The sequence below is a fragment of the Pseudophryne corroboree genome, chromosome 5 (assembly GCF_028390025.1).
Source record: "Pseudophryne corroboree isolate aPseCor3 chromosome 5, aPseCor3.hap2, whole genome shotgun sequence".
NCBI classification, from domain to species: Eukaryota; Metazoa; Chordata; class Amphibia; order Anura; family Myobatrachidae; genus Pseudophryne; species Pseudophryne corroboree.
In genome coordinates this window covers 159933446-159948855 of record NC_086448.1, presented here as the reverse complement: position 1 = coordinate 159948855, position 15410 = coordinate 159933446, and the positions used below count along the sequence as shown (strand labels likewise).

General features: G+C 45.3%; 1 pseudogene; it reads left to right on the top strand.

Annotated features, from left to right (window-relative positions):
* Positions 1-4376: 4376 nt before the first annotated feature.
* LOC134930579 (5S ribosomal RNA) lies at positions 4377-4495 on the top strand (annotated as a pseudogene).
* Positions 4496-15410: the final 10915 nt, after the last annotated feature.

The following is a 15410-nucleotide window of genomic DNA, read 5'->3' as shown; positions in this document are numbered from 1 at the left end:
CCCAAACAGCACATGATGCAAAGAAAAAAAGAGGCGCAATGAGGTAGCTGTGTGACTAAGCTAAGCGACCCAAGTGGCCGACACAAACACCTGGCCCATCTAGGAGTGGCACTGCAGTTTTCTAGCGAGAGGATGAGTGCTTCCATCCTCATGTGAATCTGAACCACTAGCCATGAACATAGGCCAGGGCCTCAGCCGTTCCTTGCCACTCTGTGTCGTAAATGGCATATTGGCAAGTTTACGCTTCTCCTCAGATGCTTTTAATTTAGATTTTTGGGTCATTTTACTGAACTTTTGTTTTTTGGATTTTACATGCTTTCTACTATGACATTGGGCATCGGCCTTGGCAGACGACGTTGATGGCATTTCGTCGTCTCGGCCATGACTAGTGGCAGCAGCTTTAGCACGATGTGGAAGTGGATCTTGATCTTTCCCTATTTTACCCTCCACATTTTTGTTCTCCATTTTTTAATGTGTGGAATTATATGCCAGTATCAATAGCAATGGCCTACTACTATATATACTGCGCACAACTGAAATGCACCACAGGTATGGATGGATAGTATACTTGACGACACAGAGGTAGGTAGAGCAGTGGCCTACTGTACCGTACTGCTATATACTATATACTGGTGGACAGCAAACTGTGCAAAACTGAAATGCACCACAGGTATGGATGGATAGTATACTTGACGACACAAAGGCAGGTAGAGCAGTGGCCTTCTGTACCGTACTGCTATATATTATATACTGGTGGTCAGCAAACTGTGCAAAACTGAAATGCACCACAGGTATGGATGGATAGTATAGTTGACGACACAGAGGTAGGTAGAGCAGTGGCCTTCTGTACCGTACTGCTATATATTATATACTGGTGGTCAGCAAACTGTGCAAAACTGAAATGCACCACAGGTATGGATGGATAGTATACTTGACGACACAGAGGTAGGTAGAGCAGTGGCCTTCTGTACCGTACTGCTATATATTATATACTGGTGGTCAGCAAAATTATGCACTGTACTCCTACTATATACTACAATGCAGCACAGATGTGGAGCGTTTTTCAGGCAGAGAACGTATAATACTGGTGGTCACTGGTCAGCAAAACTCTGCACTGTACTCCTCCTATATAATACTGCTGGTCCCCAGTCCCCACAATAAAGCAGTGTGAGCACAGATATATGCAGCACACTGAGCACAGATATGGAGCATTTTTCAGGCAGAGAACGTATAATACTGGTAGTCACTGGTCAGCAAAACTCAGCACTGTACTCCTCCTATATAATACTGGTGGTCCCCAGTCCCCACAATAAAGCAGTGTGAGTACAGATATATGCAGCACACTGAGCACAGATATGGAGCGTTTTTCAGGCAGAGAACGTATAATACTGGTGGTCACTGGTCAGCAAAACTCTGCACTGTACTCCTCCTATATAATACTGCTGGTCCCCAGTCCCCACAATAAAGCAGTGAGCACAGATATTTGCAGCCACCTGAATAAAACTGAGAGGACACCAGCCACGTCCTCTCACTATCATTTCCAATGCACGAGTGAAAAATGGCAGCGACGCGCGGTTCCTTATATAGAATACGAATCTCGCGAGAATCCGACCGCGGGATGATGACGTTCAGGCGCGCTCGGGTTAACCGAGCAAGGCGGGAAGGTTCGAATCTGCCTCGGACCTGTGTAAAAAGGGTGAAGTTCGGGGGGGGTTCGTATTCCGAGGATCCGAACCTGCTAATCACTACTAATATCCTAAACTCTCACGAAAGGAAAGAAACGATCCAGAAGAATATTTGGAGGGTTTTTAAAGAGGTAATACAGGAAGAATAATTTCTACCAGACACAAAAAAGAAATCAGATCAAACAAAAACAAGTCTGACAAAAAGGAAATATCTAGACACAGAATCATCAGAAGAGGAACAAGAGGAAGAAAAAACAAAAGAAAAACAAAGAAAAATAAACACAGAAAAACACAGAAAAATCTACGAAGAAGAAGAAAAATCCCTAGGCATCTACAACATAAGCAAATACAAGTTCACTCAAGCACAGAGAAGCCTCCTAAGGAAGGGCTTAAAATTTGCACCATCTAACAAAATGAATAAATTTCAATCGTTCATAGATTTACATCGCTTCATGAGGAAATTAACCCTAAAGAAATTCTTTAAAAGAAACAAAAAAGATCAAAGTGAGCCAAACATAGCCGAAGAAAACACAGATGGGTACAAACACACCAACTTGAAAGAAAAATCAAAATTTTATCGGAAACATATTAAAGGACCCTTTCTCGAAGCATTCGAGAAGTCTGTAGAACGGGATCTTGAAAACCTTAACATCAATCCACCCAGAAACAAACAAACTCTCAATCTAACAAACGAAGAAAGAAAAGGACTCAAAGAATTGAAAGAAAACAAACAGATAGTAGTAAAACCGCAGACAAGGGAGGAGGAATTGTGATTCTAGACAAAGAAAAATATCACCAGGAAGCAATGAGACTCCTAGCTGACAAAGACACATATGAAGAACTCCCGAATAACCCAATTGAATTATACAAAAAAGAATACGAATCACTGATAAAGAAAGGAAGCACGAAAGGAATCCTAAACAAAAAAGAGAAAATATTCCTCCAACAAACAAACCCAAGAATTCCAGTCTTTTACTTTTTACCAAAAATTCATAAGGACATCACAAACCCACCAGGACGACCTATAGTATCAGGAATCGGATCACTAACCACCCATTTATCAGAATACATAGATAACATATTACAAGCAATAGTAACCATGCAAAAAAGTTATCTCAGAGACACTACGCAAATATTGAAATCACTGGACGAAATACAATGGAAAGACGACTAAATCCTAGTAACCTACGACGTAAAAGCATTATACACATGCATCGACCACCAAAATGGATGTAAGGCCATCACACAAGTCCTAGAAAATCATTCAGATCTACCGGAAGATCAGATAAATTTTGTGATAGAAGGCATCCAATTCATCCTCAGTCACAATACATTTTGGTACAATAAGACCCACTATAGACAGGTTCGTGGGACCGCTATGGGCACGAAATTCGCACCGAGTTACGCGAACCTGTTTATGGCACAGTGGGAGGAAGACTACATTTGGAAAAACAATGGCTTATCAGAACACATAGCACTTTGGAAACGCTATATCGACGATATCATAGTCATCTGGACAGGACCACTCGACAAACTCATGGAATTCACAAATTATATTAACCACAACAATTTAAATTTGGAATTTACAGAAACACACAGCTATGAAACAATCCATTTTTTGGACCTAACAATCTATATTGAAGACGGAACGATACAGACAAAAACCTATATTAAATCCGTAGACTGCAACAATTACATACCAGCAACCAGCAACCATCAAAAAAATTGGCTGAGAGGAATACCTGGAGGACAATTCAAAAGATTCAAGAGGAACTGTTCAAAAACATCATTTTTGAGGAACAAACTTTGACATTAGAAGAAAAATTTCTCGACAGAAACTATGAGAAAGATACCGTTTACAAAGCCATAAAAGCAGCAAAAGAAACAAAAAGAGAAGACCTTTTGAAATACAAAGAGAAAAGCAAAGAAGAACTAAAAGAAGTGACCTTCATCACCAACTATAACAGTCAACACAGAAACTTTGAAAAAATAATTAACAAGAACTGGCCTCTACTTAGACGTGACGAGGAAATCAAAGAATACATACAAGATCGACCAAGGATAATTTACAGAAAGGCACCAAACATAAAACAAGAACTAGTCTCTAGCTTTTTACCTGAAGACAAAAAGGAAAAAGAAAGAACTCGGATAAATGACATCACACCGGGATTCTATCACTGCACGAGATGTAAAGCATGCAAAACATGCAAACATAGAAGCACCAAACCAGTAAATAACTTCATTTCCAACGAAACCAAAGAAACTTTCAAGATAAAAGAGAAAATGACCTGCGACACAACAGGAGTAATTTATCTTTTAACCTGTCCATGCAACCTACAATATATAGGACGAACTACAAGAAGCCTCAAAACAAGGATAAATGAACATCTCAGGAATATTGAAAAAGAAGTAGAGACACATAGTGTTTCAGACCATTTTAAAAGGAACCACAAACATGATGGAAGCCTCCTGAAATTTTTAGTAATTAAGAAAGTCCAAATACCCTGGCGGGGTGGAGATTACATTAGAATCATGTCCAGAGAAGAAACAAAATGGATATACAATATGCAAACCCTAGCACCAAAGGGTCTCAACATCGACTTTGAACTCAACAGCTTCCTGGGAGACTGATCAACGCCACGAATGCCCAACAGGATTTGCCCACAGCATCGGGGCTGCAAACATGTGAATCAATACTGCCATGCCATCCATAAACCACCCGATCCCATCCCGAACTTGGAAGTTAAGAGGGATGGGCCTAGCAAGTAATAAAATGGGGGACCGTTTATGAACCCTAGGTGCAGTAACATCACATGCAGCAACACCCTGATGATAATATGGGGCAACCTGTTTGGGATATAAGTGGAATAAAGATCAATCAACCAGGGAAAAACATCAAGAATAAAATCAAGAAGGATTTATGTACAACATGGACATTCACCAGAAGTAAAAAATCAAGCCACACATCAAATTTCACTTATATTATTAACCATATTCTTTACAGGCGGGAGAAAATACAACTGCACTGTTCCATGAAACATCTCACTAGGAATCGCAATTTGACAACAAGAATAGCAACAAAATAAAATATCACTTAATTTTTATTATTATTATTATTATTATTATTATTATCAGAGCCGGCCATAGGTATAGGCAAACTAGGCAATTGCCTAGGGCATTTGATATGCCTAGGGGCATCAGAAGCTTCTGCTGATTAAAATGATATGCAGCATGCCTATATTCTGTGTGTAGCATTTCATATGCAGATACAGCCACAGTCTCACACAGTATATAGGCATGCTGCATATCATTTTAATCAGCAGAAGCTGCTTGTGCATCCTAGCCACATAGCAATGCAAATAAGATGCATTTTCATAAAAAAAAGGTGCCCGACGTTAGCATTGAGGCAAGATTTATGAGGACACATCTGTATCCAAGCAGAGGCAGAGGTCTCAGTGTTAGTGGTAGTGTGAGTGCTGTGTGCATGTGAGTGGGATGGTTGTGCAGTAGTGTTCGGAATATATGTAAGGAGTATGTGTGTCATATAAAAATGCATTAATATTGTGCAACATATGTGTAGGGGGCACTATGTGTGTCATTATGTGTATAAGGGCATTAATAATGTGCGGCATATGTGTAACAGGGTACTACTGTATGTGTGCCATTATGTGTATAGGGGCACTAATAATGTGCAGCAAATGTGTAGGGGGCACTATGTGTGTCATTATGTGTATAAGGGCATTAATAATGTGCGGCATATGTGTAAGGGACATTGTGTGTAAAAGGGCATTAATAAAGCTTGTCATAATGTGTAAGGCGCATTATGTTTATAAGGACATTAATAATGTGTGTCATATGTGTAAGGTGCATTACTGTGTGGAATTATGTGTATAAATGCATTACTAATGTGTGGCATTATGTGTATAAGGTGCTCTACTATGTGGCGTTGCATATAGAAAGGGCACTACTGTGTCATCTAATGTGAATAAAGAGCAATATGGTGTGGTGTAATGTGAATAAGGAGCAATTCAGTGTGATGTAATGTGAATAAGGGGCTCTACTGTGAGGAGTAACGTTTAAGGTAAAGTGATACTACTGTGGGATGTAATATGAATTATGGACACTATCACATGATCAAATGTGAATAAAGGTGCAGTACTGTGTGGCGTAATTGGAATTGGGGTTACTATTGTGTGTCCATGCCTCTTGCCAGCAAAACCACACCCATTTTTGGGCTGTGCGCCAAATGTGCAAACTGTTCTTATTTAAAATATAGGGGGTACAAACACAAAAATAAGGACTGCTCTGGGTGAGGGGTGATGGTGCTGGGAAAGAGGTGCAAGGTCAGAGGCGGAACCAGCGGTGGTGCTAGGGGGCACCAGCCAAAGACGCCGGCGAGAAAAGCACCAAGAGGACCGGAGTTACAGGCGCCTGTAACACACCGCGTCTACGGAGAAAGACACCAGCAGCACCAAGGATACAAACGGAGCCCTCAGCCCTGGACAGGGTGAAGACACGTAAGCGTCCTTACAAACTTTTTCACCTGAACGCTGAAGCACTGTGAGTACGCTAGACTGGAATTACGGATCACCAGGAACTCATTAATTACGGACCTTTGCGGACATAGAACGTCCTGCCAGGACGTTTACATAACGAGTCACCATTCTTTCTCACAGAGCAGGAGACCGGTCTCCATTACCTTTTATAATCTTATACAAAGTGTCAATTGTTTTATTTTATTTTTTATTTTATTTTATTGCTACTGTCACTCATACTGTTTGCTAGTGGTAATACCGCAAAGAGCGCGCTCAGGTATTAAGGTACAAATTAACACTGTCATTTTAACGATTATCAGCCTATTAAACAAGTTCATATCTAGACAGATCCCATTGCCTTCATTTTAAATACTATATTTATTACACCTATATATACTTTGCGTACAATTCTCAAGTTGACATAGGAAGAGATAACAGAATTTCACTGCATTCTCTTGTTACTAACCACTATTTTCTACATTTTTTATATATAATATAATTTTTACAATTTAATAATTCAATAATTTGTGCACGAAACTGCATTTTATTCACTCTTTAATAAACTACCATTTCTGAGTATTAACCAGTAGCGCCAAAGGTTGGTCCCTTCCCCCTAGAGATAATATCCTTTGAGTATCTTGCACTATACACCACATATATCACTGAATTGCTGCACAGTTACCATTTTACATGACCGGCTGGTCCTCAGTATGTTCTACTCAAACACCGCTCGATGCAGATCCACTGAGTGTAACTGTGAGTGAGGCTGTACGAACCCCTCTACTACACTTCTAAAAACCAAAGACCTGGTTAAGTACATGGGCTGTCTGCTGAATCTGGATTCTGCTGGTGTCTACTATTATAACCTGCATTCCATCACAAATAGTACACACATACTGTTTCAACAGTATTAAGAACTTGACAGACTCTGTAGTATTTGTCTTCTGCATACAAGTATGTATGGGCTGCTCTCTCCTCAACTTGAAATAGGTTTGGAAGAGAACTGTTATATCCATGTAGAACTGCAACTGATCTCCAGAGGGACCCACAGTCATTCCCAGTGACTCTTTCTCTCTCTCTTGCTGGGTTTCCCCTCTCAACCACACCACACCATGGAATGGTGGGAAAAATGCTTTAGTGCACGCCGGACAGTCTCATCCACAAAGGAGTCTCTATACCTCTCCAACTGCATATTCACAGGCTGTGCGTCTCAGATACATCTCTGCTCCTCTGTAGCTTCTCTTGTTCCTCTCCCAAGGAACAGCTATCTACATCAGCATACTATTCCACATGTTGCTGTCATTCTTTTCTTAGGCTCTCGTTGTAACCTCCCTGTTTCTAATGTGGTATTACCATGTCTTCCCTTCTCTATATACGTCTGATTTTTCCTTCTCGCACAACCTTAAAGCACACTTTGGGCACTCTAGGAGATGTAGTTATTGACACTATCTAATGGTCCATACACACGGAGCGATATAGCTGACTATATAGTCAAAATCGCTCAGAAAGTTAGTGCATATCGCTCCGTGTGTATACAGGCAGTGATAGCGATGCGCGTCCCCGCTAGGTCGCTATCGCTAGGAAAAATAGACTGTGCAGACAAGTCAATTTTGACTAGGTTTCTGCAAAAGTTAGTTAAAATCGCTCATATGTTTTGTCCCCAGCGATTTTTTTCCCCAGAGATAGCGATCTTTAGCCACTCCCTGCGACCCATTTTGTTACCTCAGTGCGCGGAGGCTGAAGTAGAGGGAAGTGCCAGCAGCATTCTGAACTGAAGAGACTCGTAAAAAAGTGAGTATATTGTGGACTGCTGGTGTAGTGTAGTAGTCCGGTCCGGGAGGCGGGGGGACGGACTGCAGTGTCGCGTCCGGTCTGGAAGGGGAGGGGGACTGCAGTGTCGTGTCTGGTCCAGGGGTGGGGGGAATGGGCGCTCTGCACTGTCCATCCACTGGCCGCTCTGTAGTGTCCGAAGTCCGGGGGGGGGGATGGATGGGGAGGAATGGCCGCTTCATAGTGTCTGGCCCGAGGAGGAGGGGGGGCGTAGGAATGCCCGCACTGTAGTGTCCGCGGTCCGGGGCGACGGAGGGGGCGACATGTGATATTAAACACTATGTGCGCCGCCCGGCTACAGGGACACACTCAGCACCATCCCACTGTGCAGCCATCCCCCCACCCCCGGACCTGACACTACCGGGACGAAGTGGGCCGAACTAAATCGGATAATAGGTGAGTATTATTTTTTTTTTTTTTACAGGAACCCCTATTGTATTCTCCTGGACAAGGGGACGTGATTGGCGGCGTGGGATGTAGGTAAGTATCTGTGAGTGTGTAAGTGTGTTTAAATAAATTTTTACTTTCACGGTGTGTGAGTTGTGTTTTTATTTGGGTATTTCTTTTGTTGTGGAACTACAGGTACCAGCGGGGTCCGTTATTTCCCTGCATGCTGGTACTTGTCGTTTTCCAAGTATCAGCATGCGGGGGAGGCTTTCTTGGACTTGTAGTTCCACAGCAAAAGACAATATTCTTTGTTTTGTCACTTTGAAAGACTATCAGCCCCCTATCCACCGCCCGGGGATGGGGAGGACAGCCTCGGGCTTCACCCCTGGACCTTGGGTGTATTGGGGGGTGACCCCTTTATTGTAGGGGTCCCCACTCCCCCAGGGAACCCTGGCCAGTGGTGACTAGTTGGGGGGTAATGCCATGGCCGCAGGGACCAGTATAAATGTGTCCCTCTGCTGTGGTATTATCTTTCTGGCTAGTAGAGCCCGGTGCTGGTTTTAAAATATGGGGGACCCCTACATCTTTTGTCCCCCGTATTTTTGAAACCAGGACCGGACCAAGAGCCCGGTGCTGGTTGTCTCAATACAGGGGAGCCCTATGCATTTTTTCCCTGTATTTAAACAGCCAGGACCGGCTCAAAGAGCCCGAGGCTGGTTATATATAGGAGGGGGACACCACGCAATTTTTTTTTTTTTACTTTTAACTTTTTAAATACGGTACACAGTGAAGCCCTGCATGGATCTCACTGATTCGTCCGGGCTTCATTGTGTAAAGTCTGGCAGTGTTTTACTATTCACTCCCATAATACACTGCTTGCAATATGAATTACACTGACATTTGTGAATTTGATTTGAAAAAACATGGTAGTTTAGTAAACTACCATGTTTTTTCTCAAAAAGTTGCATTCTCACACTGCTGATGTCACCCGAAATTGATCTCGCCTGAAATCGTCAGAAATTAGAATGTTAGTAAATATACCCCTTTGTCTCAATCACTATCTCATTCTCTCCCTGCCTCTGTGTCCTGTCTCTCTTCCTGTCTATCTCTCCATCTCTCCCTGTCTCTCTGCCCGTCTCTATCTTCCTCCGTCTCTCTCTCTTCCTCCGTCTCTCTCTCGAATCCCAGTGGCTGTACCAAGTGTCCAAAAAGTAATCTGTTGGGAGGCCGTCATTCAGTATACCGATGCCGGCATTCAAACTGCAGTAATGCTGACAAGGGTACAAAGAGTACCCAAACCTCCCTCCCGTATCCCTAACCCTCCCACTCTGCAGCCTAACCCTACCCCCCCTTACCCACAGCCTAAACCCATCCCCCCTTCCCCGCTGCCTAAACCTAACCCGCCCCCCTTAGTGCCTAACCCTAGCCCCCCTCTGTAGCCTAACCCTAAAACCCCCATCCCCCCGAGTGTGCCTAACCATAACCCCCCCTGCGTGCTGTGGCAGGGCCGGCTCCAGGCATGTTCCAATAGAGTGACCACGCAGGGCGCCAGCCTTAAAGGGCAGCGCATGCTAGTGCCGCCATATTGGATCCTGCCTGGAACCAGGTCCTGCAGTAGTGGCTGTGTGTGCCGTTGAGGGGGAGTGCTGTGAGCGGGACAAAGTTAAACTACTTTGCACACTGTGCGGCACTGGTGTCACACAGTGCGCACAGATGAGCTTTTCTTTAGTCTGCCCAGAGCACTCCCCCTCGTCAGCATACACAGCCACTGATAGGACTCAGCCAGGAGGTGGGCTGCGGAATGGACACTGCTGCAGACTCAGTGCAGCAGTCCCGCTGGGGGCGAGTGTATCTGGCACTGCTGGGGGTATATACTGTATATCTTGCACTGCTGGGGGCATATACTGTGTATCTGGCACTGCTGGGGGCATATACTGTGTATCTGGCACTACTGGGGATGTATGTGCATTTGGCACTACTGGGGGCATATGTGTATCTGGCACTGCACACTATACTGGAGACATTATGTGTAAAGTACACTACTGTGGGCGTTATGTGTAAGGCTGCTAATTGTGTGTGTAGAGGGGTGTGAAAATGTATCTATAGTCTGATAATATAAAGTTGCGAGGCCATGCCCACTTTTCCAGGAGCGTGTGTGGAGGGGGGACACTTTCAAATTTTCTAGCTCAGGGTGCTAGTAGGCCTGGAGTCGGCCCTGTGCTTTGTGGATTCCGGCGTCTATATTACTGCTGCTCGGATCCCCACAGCCGGGAATTTAAACGCAAACCTCCAGTATGATAACAGCCCAGCAGCAATGTCACCCTCTTGCCTCCCCCTCCCCCCCCCCCCCCCCTGCAATACTTATGTAATGTCTAAATCCAGTTTGTGGCTCCTATCATAGCAACATCATAAACCCATTGCATATATAAAATGTATTTTTTTGTAATGTGTTTAGAATAATTTATTGAACTGTTTTTTAATCTAATACCTGTAATTGATAAGTGCTCTACCTGGCGCAAAGTGTGTAACGTGCTCTACCTGTTGCAATGGCCCTCATTCCGAGTTGTTCGCTCGCTAGCTGTTTTTAGCAGCAATGCACACGCTAGGCCGCCGCCCTCTGGAAGTGTATCTTAGCTTAGCAGAATAGCGAACGAAAGAGTAGCAGAATTGCTACTAAATATTTTCTTGCAGTTTCTGAGTAGCTCCAGACCTACTCCTAGATTGCGATCAGCTCGGTCCGTTTAGTTCCTGGTTTGAAGTCACAAACACGCCCTGATTTCGGCCAGCCACTCCCCGTTTCTCCAGACACTCCCGCGTTTTTCCCTGACACGCCTGCATTTTTTAGCACACTCACGGAAAACGCTTGGTTACCACCCAGAAACGCCCCTTTCCTGTCAATCATTCACCGATCAGCAGTGCGACTGAAAAGCGCCGCAGGATCAACAGCAAAACTGCTAAGTTTTTAGTTAAATAACTAAGCGCATGCGCGCTGTGTACCATACGCATTTAGCAACAAATCACAGCATAGCGAACAACTCGGAATGACCACCAATGTGTACTGTATAAAGTGCTTTACCTCATGCAATGTGTATTGCTCTGCCTGGTGCAATGTGTATAATGTGCTTTAACAGGGGCAGATATGTGTTTTTCAACCACTGCATTTCTGTGGGCATATTTGTTTAACAGGCACTGTGTTTTTAATTTTTACACAGAAATGGCTAGTGAGCAGTATCGCCAATTCTGGGCAGGCTTAATTGAAATTTATCATGAGAATGAGTGCCTGTGGAGAGTGAAGAGTGCAGACTATTCCAACAGGACCAAGAAGAATCGGGCATTTCAACAGTTGATCGAGTACAGTAGAGGCCAAAACAGTTCTGCGGACATTGCTTGGGTAAAGAAGAAGATTGCTAATTTCCAAACAGTCTTCATAAAGGAGCACAAGAAGGTGGAAGATTCATAGCGATCTGGAGCCGTCACAGATGAGGTCTATAAGCCGACACTGTGGTACTATGACCTCTTCAAGTTCACGTTGGAGCAGGAGCCACGGACAAGGTCACTGGGAAGCCTGGATCCAGAATCTCCAATCCTCGTGGAAGAGGAGGCCCAGGAGAGTCTGGATCTGGTAAGTACATACACATTTGTATAGTATTGTTCCCACAACATTTTAATTTGCTGTTTTTCAATTATTTTGCAGGATCATACCCAGGAGCTGGAGGTGGAGCAGTCGACTCCAGAATCTGCACAGGTGGTCGAGTCTGAGGAATATGTAGCACCTCAGCCACGTCCTCCCAAACAATGGAGGACATCCAGGAGGGTCACCTCTGCCGCCTCCAGCTCACAGCAGTTTTTTGCACATGCAGAAGAGGTTCTGAATAGGCCACCAGATTATGGGGGGTCATTCCGAGTTGATCGCTTGCTAGCAGTTTTTAGCAGCCGTGCAAACGCTATGCCGCCGCCCACTGGGAGTGTATTTTAGCTTAGCAGAAGTGCGAATGTTTTTATCGCAGAGTGCCTGCAAAAATTGTTTGTGTAGTTTCAGAGTAGCTCAAAACCTACTCAGCGCTTGCGATCACTTCAGACTATTCAGTTACGGATTTGACGTCACACGCCCACCCAGCGTTCGCCCAGCCACGCCTGTGTTTTCCCTGGCACACCTGCGTTTTTCCGAACACTCCTTGAAAACAGTCAGTTGCCACCCAGAAACACCCTATTCATGTCAATCGCTCTGAGGCAAGCAGTGACACTGAAATGCATCACTAGACCCTGTGCAAAACTGCATCGTTCGTTGTGCCCGTATGTCGAGCGTGCGCATTGCGCCGCATACGCATGGACAGAACTGCCATTTTTTAGCTTGATCGCTGCGCTGCAAACAAATGCAGCTAGTGATCAACTCGGAATGACCACCTATGAGCAAACCTTTGCCAATTTCATTGCGGCGGAGATGTGGCAGATGACGGAGGATCAAAAGAGGATCCACAAGCGCCTGGTACTTGATTTTACCACACGCGCCATCGATCGGACACTGGTCAATGAGTGTGAGATAGTGCCACCTGCCAGGCGCCATCTCCAAAATGTTCCCCCATCCACCTTTCCATATAACCATCCCATGCAGTATGCGCCGGGAAACCCTCCTCATCAGATGTCTTATTTTCTGGCGGGACCCACACAGACCAGCCTCTCCCCTCAGCCTAGCATGTCGTCTAGTGGCATGTATGCCGACATGCAGGGCCGGTTCTAGCCCTTGTGGCGCCCCGGGCGCAAATAGGGGCGTGGCTTCATACAGGGGCGTGGTCAGTTATGCCCCCTGTAGAGTTGTGCCCCCATTTGTGCCCCCTGAAGAGTTGTGCCCCTGTAGAGTAGCGCCGCTTACATAAAAAATAAAAAAATAAAAAATAAATTAATACTTACTATCCCCGCTCCTGATTCCCGACCGCTGCTGACCTCCACTGCAGACCTCTGCCAGCACCGCTCCTCGGATCTATGGGAGAGACGTCATGACGTCTCTCCCATAGCACAGCATAGATAGACACTACTAGAGGTCAATTATGACCCCTAGCGTCTGTGCCAGTCCCACAATGCTGTGCGGTGCGCGATGTGGGTTTCTGTCATATCTTTATGTGGACACATTTAGCAGACTATTTTGAGCTGCAAACATCTAAAGATATTCTATATTTGTGACACATAGGGCCTAATTCATGTTTGTACGCAATGCTGATGTTTTCGGAGAGCGATTATCAGCAAACTGCCCATGTGCCACTATTGCCACTATAGAGTGAGTGACAGAAAGAGACCATTTGGGGGCGGTAACGGCAGTGGTGCAAGTAGAAATTCTTTCTTAGTAGTACTGATTGCGTGCGCCGTAGGTGCGTGCCAAAAATGGGCGTGACCATGCACTGTGATGGGGCGTGGCCACACAACACTAGGGGAGTGGCTACATGACACTAGGGGTGTGCTCACCTTACACAGCCCCTTTTCTTTGCACTGTGGAGGCAGAGAGAAGAGCGCTGTGGCTTGCTCTGCAGTGCAGCTAATGGTGGCACTGTGGCAGTGAATGTAAGCTGTACCACCTTACTGATGATTTTACCTGCTTTTCACCAACTTGATTTCTCTGAGAAATCCTCTAACTTCAGAGCTACTGAACATCTAGGTCAATATTAGGTTGGATTAAAATCAAAAGTGCAGCAATGACTGAAGGGGTCATTCAGATCTAATCGCTACTGTGCGTTTTTGCACAGCGAGCAATCAGATCTGAACTGCGCATGCGTATGTATCGAAATGCGCAGGCGTGTCAGGCTGCTACAACGAGCTTCGTAGGTAAGCGACAGTTTGGTGCAAAGGATCCATTCGCACAGGCGTTCACAAGATGAATGACAGGAAGAGACCATTTGTGGATGGCAACTGACCGTTTTCAGGGAGTGTCTGGAAAAACGGAGGCGGGCTCAGGCGTTTTGAGGGAGGGTATCTGACGTCAGATCCGGCCCCGATCATCAGGATTCTATCGCAAAGGGAGAGTAAATCCTGGGCTGCACAGAGACTGCACAAAATCAGTTTGTGCAGCTCTGCTATCGCTGTGCACACTTGCACAGCGATTTAACCCTCCACCTGTAGGCGGCGACTATCTGATCGCAGGGCATCAAAAAAATGCAGCCAGTGATCAGGTCTGAATGACCCCCTATGTCACGTTAAATTAGCTGTAATGACAGGCACATAGGGCACTATGCTTTGGAGAAGGGTAGGGCAGCGAGACGGTGGCACTGTCAAATAGGAAAGGTCACAATTGCTGGATTTATAATTGCAATCTACGCTATACATGTCTTATGCCATCTCACCCCCCACCCAGAACTGCTCCTCTGTGAACCCCCAACCCTACCAGCACTGCTCCTCTGTACACACCTCACCTGACACCACCCAGTACCACTCCTTCAACCTGTTTAAAGTCTGCCCCCCTAGCAGTGCTCCGCCAGGCTCCACATGAGTCACGGTGGTCACCTCACCACCGCGACCAGCGAGCGTGGTGGACGCGGGCAGGCGGACGCAGAGGAGGAGGTGGCGGTTGCTGCAGCTGCTGGGCTTCGTGCATGCAGGAACCAATAAGGCGGCTGCCTGGGACGTTCAGACGATGCGGCTGGCAGGTGCGGGCAGCATACATTAGATTAAGGGGAAAAAGAAACTACAGCAGGATGCACTTGCACCCCTGGGTAATGGGAACTGGCGTCAAAAACGCAGGCATGTAGTGGTTGTTTTCAAGGCATGTATCTGCCGTCAGTTGCAATCATGTATGTAGAGAAACATGGCGCCAGTGTTGCCACTGCCGTGGCCAGTCTTCATAGCATTGAGTCAACCCTAGGAGTCGATGTTCCTCATATTGTGTTGGTGCTGCGTATGAGTATGCAATTGCGGAGGACTTTGTGATGGCTCCCTTGGGCAGCAGCTTCACTTGCAATGATTAGCAATTCCGTAACCTATAAAAGCG